Raw genomic sequence first — 10,048 nt, forward strand, 5'->3', positions numbered from 1 at the left:
TCCTTTTCTTTTAACTCTGTCAATGTATTTGAAAGTACAGGCAGCAGCAGCGAGTTTAGCCAACTGGGAAAGCCTAGAAAGGGAAAAACTTAATCGGTATGTGAAAATATTTGAGAAAGAAGGTTCTATTTTTAGATATGAGCGCAGAGTGTGGTTCCGTGGGTCAAAGTAGTTGGGAACCCGAATAGCTGTGAACCGCACCCCTGGTTTTTATCCTGGCTTTGAGAGGAGAGTGCGGGTAGTTACCTCCTCTTGTAAAACCTGAATTTGTTCCCACAGTGTCTGTTGCTTTTGTGCGCATGCCAGACGGATGGCGGGAGTGCCCTTTTTTGCTGCAGTTAACTGTTTTGGGGCAACTCCATGTGTTAATGCATCAATTCTAGGTGTTAACCTGCTCAGTTTTAGTTTTTGACTTTGAAATTCCTTTTTATTCACTCCCCTGTGATCGAGTCGGAGCTCCTGTCTCCTAATGTGCTCTGTGAACTGCTCCATTTTTTCCTTCATTTGATTTACCAATTCAGTGAAAGCATTGTGTGCTTCTTCTTCCACCTGTGCACTTACTTGTCCCGTTCTGACAGGCACAGTCTAGGTCCTGGGTTAGGTTTTACCAGAACCTGGCTTTTATCATGAGGTAGTGGTTGCACTGCAGTGGGCCCTGTTTCATCTTTTAATTTTACTAGGGCCACCTTTTTCCACTTCTGTCCCCATTCTTCAGGCACAGGGGAGCTACCTGAAGCCTGCTCTTTGCCACCAATATTTATAACAGGGGACGGTGCATGTATTTTTTGGAGGTTTCTTGTAGCTGTTTCCAAGGTTTTATTCGGTTCCTGTGCCGGTTGTCTCTGGGCTGCTTGCTGCCTGCGAGGGAGGTGGGAGCATTCCAGGGCTGTGTAGCTCCTTTTGATTCTTTTAACTCTTTCTTTGTTTCTGTTACATCCCCCGCCAATTTTGTGGCGGGCTGTTTTAACCATTTAACAGCCATGGTTATAGTTTGCAATATTTTACATTTTAAGGCTTCGATCTCTACCCTAGCTTGACAAAAAACATTACATGTTTCTTCCCCATTATATTTTTTAAACTCTGTGGGGATTTGCAGGAAGGGGTTAAGGGGGTTCCCTAGCTCGTGGTTTTCTGTCATGTTAGATCGCGATTCCTACAGCGGACAGCTCGCTTACTCACCAGATCAGCGGTCGGGGTCACCAGTGTCGCCAGACGCCACTGGTGTGGTGCTGTGCTCTATCCAATGTTGATAACAGTCAGCTGCGTGCATGTGTTCCCTCTGTGTGCTGCCCTGGCTCTGCACAGATCGCTGACACAGCAGACCCAAAGAGAACCCCCAATGACCACAGACCCCGATAAGGTACGAAGGCACCCGGCCAGGTTTATTGCCAAACGAAACACAGTCTCTAGCTCCCCGGATCAGATGTCTACAGTTCTGCAGTACATACGTGCTCCCTGACAATGGACACAGCTCCGTCAGTGGCGGGACTTTCCACTGCCCCCTAGGCCGGACAAAGACACCTCCCCAGGGACCATCACTCCTGAGGTATTGAGGTGCAACTCCTCTACGTAGCAAGGTACAACCCCTCTATGCAGTGAGGTGCCGCCTCTCACCTTGTACATGTTGGTTCGAACAAAACAACTCTATCCCTCATGTTACCCTTTTGCCCCCGTCTTTAGGATGGGTCGGCCTGTCCTTGGTTATCTGCGTGTAATGTGCAAGTATCGGAGTGTTCTGGTATCTCTAATGTCCAGGACCTTTCAGGTGGGTGTATTTTTGCAACATCAGCCCTTTCCTTGCTAGCTTCTGTGAGCAGGGCCTGCCTCTGGCTCACAGCTTACCTTTGCTTTATGTCAGCAAAGTCTTGACCATTCCTTTAGCCCAGGCCTTAGGCCTCATACCGGGCCTCTGATACAAGGGTTTATGTTCCAGGGCCTCATCTCACTACACCGAGCAGGTCAGAAGAGGACACCCAGCATCCTGCGGATAGAGCTAGGGAGAGATGGAAGACAAGGGGATAGAAAAGAAGGGTGGGGGGTGAAGGATGGAGGGGATGAGGGGTTGAAGGGTGAAGAGGAACATAATGGGCAGAAAGGGTGAGGCTGGCCGATGGGGTAGTGTGGAAATAAGAGAGGGATGGGAGGAGATTAGAAGAAACATCCAAGCAATGACTGTACAGGCATCTATCCAGAGAGGGGTCTAGTCATAAGGGAAAGCTGTTGCGATGGAGAAATCTGCCCCTCATGCTGCTGTCCCCGCTGTTGAGGTGGAGCTCCTCCTGCGAAGGCCATGTGGAGAGGTGGTGAGGACACTGGTGGGACCTGTTGCGTCTGGGCAGCTTTTAGCTGGTCCACTCAGGAGTGGAGCTGTTGTATCCTGACTTCACCCCGTGCTCTCTGTCCTATGGCTGCTGCTGGAGCGAGGGAGAGGCTGTGGGGGCCAGTCTGAAATGCTACGTGACATTCTGCGCAGAGGATTTATTATTATTGTTACAGCACCAGGAATGTGCATGGTGAATGTGAATGCTGTAGCATGGCATGTGGGTTCTTTTGCTGCTGTGTATGCTCTCTTCCTTCCCAGCCCCAGAGGGTCTGATGGGTTAATGGGACAAGCTGGAGTGGATAAACAAACACAAACCTTTGGCATGGGAGTGGTTTGTCTGAACATTTGGCACCATGTCGGCACTTAGAAATGGAACCGCCCTGGATATCAATTGATGAAGCTGCTATTCACAACAAAGGCAAGGTTGCACTGTTGTAAGAACCTTTCAAATAACACTTGCAAGTCGCAGAGCAGCAGCCGTGTTAGTCTGTATTTGCAAAAAGAAAAGGAGGACTTGTGGCACTTTAGAGACGAACAAATTTATTTGAGCATAAGCTTTCGTGAGCTACAGCTCAATTCATCAGACTTGCAAGTCGGTTGCCCAATCATTCATTGAGTTACGTGGATTGTAGCAGATACCTCTCAGATAGCTTGCCTACCTTGTCAGTCAGAAGCAAGTTCCTCTTGAAGTGGATCTTGATAATGAGCGCACTGCCATGGCAAAAGGAAAAGTCCCAAAATACATACTTAGCCTTTACTCACTGAGATCTTATGAAACCACTTCACTCTGGTGAGAAAGAGGCATTGAAAAAGCGAAAACTTCCTCTCCACTTAAAAAAAAAAAGTACAAAAAAACCCATTAACCTCCTATGTACTGCAAACTGTTTAATAAAATAATTACCATAATAAATCACATCCTTTAATGTACCTACCCACAAATAGCAATCCCTGCATCAGAATAGCCAGCCAGTTACTAAAGCTACATTTCCCCAAAGACCATGGGATGGGATTTTAATCCCTGTGTTGGGGACACTGGGGCATGGCCACTAGGTAACTCGAGGGGATGGAAGACCATGAGTGTTGATGAAGCCCCCTCGCACTAGGCCCAGGGGTTCTTGCCCCCCCCCCCCCCCCCGCCTGGAGGCACTCGCAGCAGCTCTGCGAACTAGGCCCAAGTGTCCTTGGCCCCCCCGACTGGAGGCACACACAGCAGTTATGCTGAGAATCTGCAACAATATGTTGCAGAGTCAGACTGCCTGAAACTAAGCAAGGCCACACAGGGCAGATATGGAAGAACAATGCTGAATAAAGCAGCTTTATGTATAGTTTAACAAATAATACAAAGAACCAGGGAACTAGCTGGGAACTGGATTGACTGGCTATATGGATATTTAGGGCAGCTTGCTATTGAATAAGTATGCTAAAAAAAATGTATAAAAGCCTGTGTAACTTCCTGCTCTGGGTACAGGATTTGAGATTCAAATCTCCCTGTACCTTTTTGAAGCTTCAAATAAACTTTTCTGCTTCTCCACCCCGTTGTAATTATTGGGTTTAGCACACCGGGTAGCGAACCAACTCAAGCTGTTGTTCAGCCTCTCGGCACTGGGTGCCGGCAACAGCTTTTGGCGTCCCTGGGTGGGCAGAGGCTGCAATTTAGCCTTGCCTGGACCCCTCCTGGAGGTCGAGGATTGCGGCGAGAACCGACGCCCAGCGCGCACTGGTGAGTTCATCGGGGGCCTCGGAGGAGACGCAATTTGATTGACCCCGGAGGGCACAACGGTGCAACGCACTCATATAGTGGAGAAGCAGCTGTGGTGGACGACGGTGAAGAACTGGTCCCTTGCAGTTGTGGACGATGGTGAAGAACTGGTCCCTTAAATAAGGTAGGAACCTTTTGAAATCCGGATTGTATGCTCTGTTAAAACCTGGGGACACCCAGAGTTACCCTGTAGGTATGGGACAGGGACAGAGCTCAGGGGTTAGGGCACGGTGTATGCCCCTAAAGTGCATTCTAGCAAACTGAAAGGTATTTGGTGCGGATCCAATGACTAGGAGCCAATTAAAACAATTCTGTACAGTTGACTGGCCTCAATATCAACTAAAGAACCAGGAGTGGTGGCCACCAGGAGAGTCAATTAATTACAACACGATCCTTCAGTTACTCCTATTCTGTCAGAGAACAAGGAAATGGAATGAACATATGTATGCGCATTTGTTTCTGACTTTATGTACTCAACCAGATATTTTACAACACTGTAATCTGACTCCGACTGGTTCGGTAGCAGCTAATGTTAGTCCCCAGACCCCCACCCCCACTGTAATGGCAGAGCCGGTGTCCCCTTCGGCCCCTATACCCACACCTTGTAAGTCCCCAATGGTTGGCCTATACCCCTTAATCACCAAAACTAAAGTCGCCCTGTCTGGATTGGACAGGCGTCCGGCCACGACTATGCAGGTTTATAATCATGTGCCCTTTAATCCTGTGGATTTGGCTGCTTTCAAAGCACAGGCAGGAGAGTTTTCCACCAACCCAAGCAGGTTTATATCAGTCTTTGAGGGGTGCCTCAGTAGTCACAAGCCGGACTGGAATGATTGTAACATCCTCCTGCGAACCCTATTGTCTAAGGTTAAAAGAAAACAGGTTGTGTCCAAGGCAAGGGAGGAGGCGCAGTGACGGTACGACCAGGATCGTATTAATGTCCCTGACCCGGATGCACAAGTCCCCCGAGCAGACCCCAGGTGGAATCCAAATGATCATGGGGATATAACCCGCCTTACCTCCTATAAGGAGTTGCTTTTGCATGGACTCCGTCACTCGGCTGTCTGACATAATAATTGGGCAAAGCCATATAAAGTAATGCAGGATTTAAAAGAAAGCCCAGGGGCCTTTCTACAGCGTATTCGGGACACCATTCGACAGAATACTAATGCAGACCCCAATAATCAGGCAACTGAGTCAATTATTAAGGGAATTTTTACAAGCAGAGCAGTCCCTAATATTAAAAAAAAGTTACAAAAAAAAAATTAATGGGCATGACCATGGCACAAATCTTAGAGACTGCAAACCGAGCTTATAGTCTAAAAAACCCAAAACAAAACAAAAAAGCAAGTAAAATTAATGGTAACAGCGGTACAGGCTGGCACTAAGAGAAGTGGCCGGGGAGAAAGGGGCCGTGGACGCGACTGTCCGGGCCCGCAGAAAAGACGACTGGGTCGCAACCAGTGTGCCCTGTGTCGACAGGAGGGACACTGAAAAAAAAAGTGCCCAAAAAGAAAAGAAAAGGGGGGTGCCCCTATGATGGCGATGGCGGAGCAGGAATAGGGGTGTCAGGGGAGACGGACCACCCTATCCCCGGAACCCCGAGTAAAAATGCGGGTAAAAAGCTCAGAAATAAATTTTTTAGTGGACTCTGGAGCGGCCCGAACAGCCGTAAATCAACCTCTTCAGTTGCCAGTAGCAGATTCCCTTAGTGTGGTGGGAGCCACAGGCAGGGACACCAAGTGCCCAGTGTATGCCCCAGCGGAATGCGCTTTGGGAAACAGGACTATATCCCACAAGCTGGTATACCTCCCTGAGTGTCCAACGCCTCTGCTGGGACGGGATCTGCTTTGTCGCCTTGGTGCCACCCTCCATTTTACTGAGGACAAAATAACCCTTACCTTACCCCCTGAGAATGCATGGATCATGACCCTTGCAGTTGAGCCCTCAGCCATGCAAGTCCCAGAACGGAGCCCGTGGGAAGACCAGGTGTACCCCCCTGTGTGGGCATCAGGGATTCCAGGAAAGGCCACCCACCAGACCCCCATTACTATTCAGCTCATACCAGGAAAAGGCCCAGTGCAAGTAAAACAATATCCAATAAAAAAAAAGCCAAAAAAGGTTTACAGGAAACTACAAATCAATTCCTAATGTATGGTATTCTCCGAGAATGTCAGTCAGCCTGAAACACTCCCATTCTACCCGTACAAAAGCCTGATGGCACGTATTGGCTGGTACAGGACCTAAGGGCAGTCAATGAACGGGTTAAGACTCTGCACCCTCTTGTCCCTAACCCGTATACCTTATTGGCTTCTATAAGGGGACAGTATACCCATTTTTCAGTTCTTGATCTGAAAGATGCTTTCTTTACCATCCCAGTTGCCACCCCGTCACAGGAGATCTTCTCCTTCGAGTGGGAGGACCAAAAAAGGGTTAAAAAGCAACTTTGCTGGACAGTGTTGGCCCAGGGATTTAAAAACTCCCCCACCCTCTTTGGCCAGGCTCTGGCCAGGGACCTAGAGGAGTGGGATAATGAGAAGGCCCTCCTTCTGCAGTATGTAAATGATTTGTTAAATTGCCACTGTGGCCCAAACCCCCTGCCTTAAAGCCACCGTGAGCCTCCTGAATTTTATTGGACTCCGGGGATATCGGGTAGCACGGAGTAAGGCTCAAATTGCCCTCCCAGAGGTACGGTACCTTGGGTTTCATATACGGCAAGAGGAGCGTCAGCTTTCAAGCAAAAAAAAGAAAGCTATCTGTCAAGTTCCTACTCCAAGTAATCGTAAGCGGCTCAGGGCATTTCTGGGTATGGCAGGCTTTTGCAGGATCTGGATCCCAGAGTTTGGACTGTGGGCTAAACCCCTGTACGACTGTGTAAAAGGAGCAGATCATGACCCCTTCTATTGGACCCCAGAGGCTGACAGGGCATTTAAAATCCTAAAAAAAAAAATTAATGGAAGCCCCAGCTCTGGGCCTGCCGGATCTCTCTAAGCCGTTTCAGTTGTATATACATGAACAAAGGGGGGTGGCCCTAGGAGTGCTTACACAGCTGTTAAAAGCATGGAAATGTCCCGTGGCTTATTTTTCTAAGCAATTAAATCAGGTTGCAAAAGGTTGGCCGGCATGTTTACGGGCGGTCGCAGCTACTGCCCTAGTGCTTGAGGAAGCCAAGAAGCTAACATTGGGAGGAGTTATGCAAATCTATACTCCCCATATGGTCCGAGCCTTATTGAATGCAAAGAAAGGGCTTTGGCTCACCCAGGCTCGGATTGCTCGGTACCAGGCTAAGCTGTTAAAGAACTCTGAAGTCACCTTACAGCCTTGCCCCTCCCTTAACCCAGCCACTCTCTTGCCAAAAACAAGGAAACAGAAACATAACTGTTTAAAAATCATAGATGTCCAGTACTCCAGCCGTCCGGATTTAAAAAATGTACCCCTCCCAAATGCAAATTATAAGTGGTACACTAATGATAGCAGTACTGTAATAAATGGACAAAGGAGGGCCGGTTATGCTGTTGTGACCCTCCATGACACTGTGGAAGCTGAAGGTTTGCCTGCTGGGACCTCTGCCCAGCTTGCCGAACTAATAGCCCTGACCCGTGCACTTGAACTGTCAAAAGAAAAGCGGGTCAACATTTTTACTGATTCAAAGTATGCTTTTGGTGTGCTGCATGCTCATGCTGGCCTATGGAAGCAAAGGGGAATGCTGACAGCCCAAGGCTCCCCAGTCAAGTACGGGCCCCAAATCCTCCGGCTCCTAGAAGCCATACAACTTCCCTCGGAAGTGGCGGTGGTACACTGTGAAGCCCATCAAAGGGAGAATCAAGATGTGGCCAGAGGTAATGCTCGGGCAAATAAAAAGTCTAAGCATGCTGCCAGCCTGCCATCCCCTCAGACTGAGAACGCCCATATGCATGCCCTTATCCCATCAGTAGGGGAGCTTCCGACCCCTCAGTACTCTGAAAAAAAAAAAAACCAGCTAACTGACAAACTCGGTCTCCGGAAAAAAAAGGAATGGCTCCATTCCCCAGAAGGGAAGGTCCTCTTACCAAAGGGCCTAATCCGGCCAGTGCTGCAGAAACTACATCAAACCACTCATGCTGGCAGGAAAGCACTTATCCAGCTAATGGGAAAATACTTTATCACTTCCGGACTCCGACCCCTGGCTGCCCAGGTACAAGCGGACTGCTTAGTCTGCCAAAAGAATAACCCTCGACCGGGACATCCTGTGCCACCAGCTGCCCTAGAACCCACTCCGGGCCCCGGACGAGTGTGGCAAATAAACTTTACTAAGTTTCCCCGGACCCAAGGGTTCAAATATCTCCTTGTCATAGTGAATCGGTTCAGCAGATGGCCAGAAGCCTTCCCATGCCGTAACTGCACTGCCAGAACAGTGGCCCTCAAGTTTGTTAAGGAGATCATTCCTCGCTTTGGACTCCCCCTGTGGATGGAATCTGACAACGGGACACACTTCATGTCAAAAATTATTCAAAGCATCTCACATGCCTTACAGATCCCCTGGAAACTCCATACGCTCTGGAGACCGCAAGCCAGTGGGGTAGTGGAGCGTACCAATCAGACCCTTAAACGGCATCTCTCAGAAGTGTGCCAAGAAGCCTCACTGCAATGGCCTGATGCTTTGCCCCTCGTCCTGCTCCGTGTCCGCGTTCTCCCAAAGAGTAAATTAGGGTTCAGTCCCTTTAAAATTATGTTTAAAAGGGCATGGCCTATAAATGGCACCCCGGTTCTGTCAGGGGAATGGGAGTTGAATAATGTTTTTTTGTCACAGTATATGTGTTCCCTGTCTGCTGTTCTCTTGTCTCTTCACAGGTATACCAAGGATTCCCAGCCTCTCCCCTTGGACACTCCCGTCCACTCCTTACAGCCCGGTGACTCCGTGCTTGTTTGTACCTGAAAAAACAAGCCTCTCCAAAAAAAGTGGAAAGGACCTATACCGTCCTGCTGATCTCCCAGACAGCGGCAAAAATCAAGGGACACAAGAACTAAATCCATCACTCTCATCTGAAGGCAGTACCCGCCCCCTCGTCAGCAGAACAGTGGACCGTCCAACCTGCTGACTCCTCATCTAGTAACAATCTCGGGCTAAAGCTACTGTTTACAAAACACAGATAGCGGGCACCTTAATGCTAAAATGGGCCAACCCAGGTACTGAAGGCCCTAAATTAAAAAAACTCTAGTAATAATTAATTGGGTAACATTGTTATTCTCTGTATTGGTATTTCCAAACTGTGCATATCGGGAGCATAACTCCTTTGTTTCGCTTGCGCACCATGTTGCTACTTTAACAAACCAGACTGATTGCTGGGTATGTGCTCCGACTCCACTGTCCCCCCAAACGGGAATGCCCCTTGACATGCTGCCCCGACCCTAGCAGAATTAGCCGCCACCAAAGAGCAGGAAGGAACGGACTTGCCGTTCTGGAATAAGACCTCTTTACAGCAGGCCACCTATCAGGACCAGGAGTATTCAGTTGCAGTAATCACTGAGGGAGTGTTATGTTTTACCCGAAACCAATCTAATCACTATAGGCATCCTGTAAAAAAAAGCTCCTGTGTTATTACACAGTGGGCTAATAAGTATTAAATGAAGACCAACAGGAAAGGCCAACAGTATGGGTGTAATGGTTCCTCCCCTTTTAAAAAAACTCTTACAAATAATCTTACCACAAAAAAAAAATTTAAAAATATAACTTGCCGTCCAGTTAATATCTCCAATGTAGCAAACCAATGGTGGGTTTGTAGTAGTCCCTATAGCAAGTGTAATTTAAACAGCACAATTAGAAACGCCCCCACTTGTACCCAATCAAAAAAATAGGATGCCCCCTTAGGGGCATATAAACTGTTTAAAAAAGCAGCCAAAGCAGCCTTAAATATCCCAGGAATCCCCTTAAAAAACAGTCCTTACTGGGCCCTACAGGGCCACTATTTTGTATGTGGCCAAAAGGC

Source organism: Natator depressus, chromosome 6 (assembly GCF_965152275.1).
Source record: "Natator depressus isolate rNatDep1 chromosome 6, rNatDep2.hap1, whole genome shotgun sequence".
Classification (NCBI taxonomy): domain Eukaryota; kingdom Metazoa; phylum Chordata; order Testudines; family Cheloniidae; genus Natator; species Natator depressus.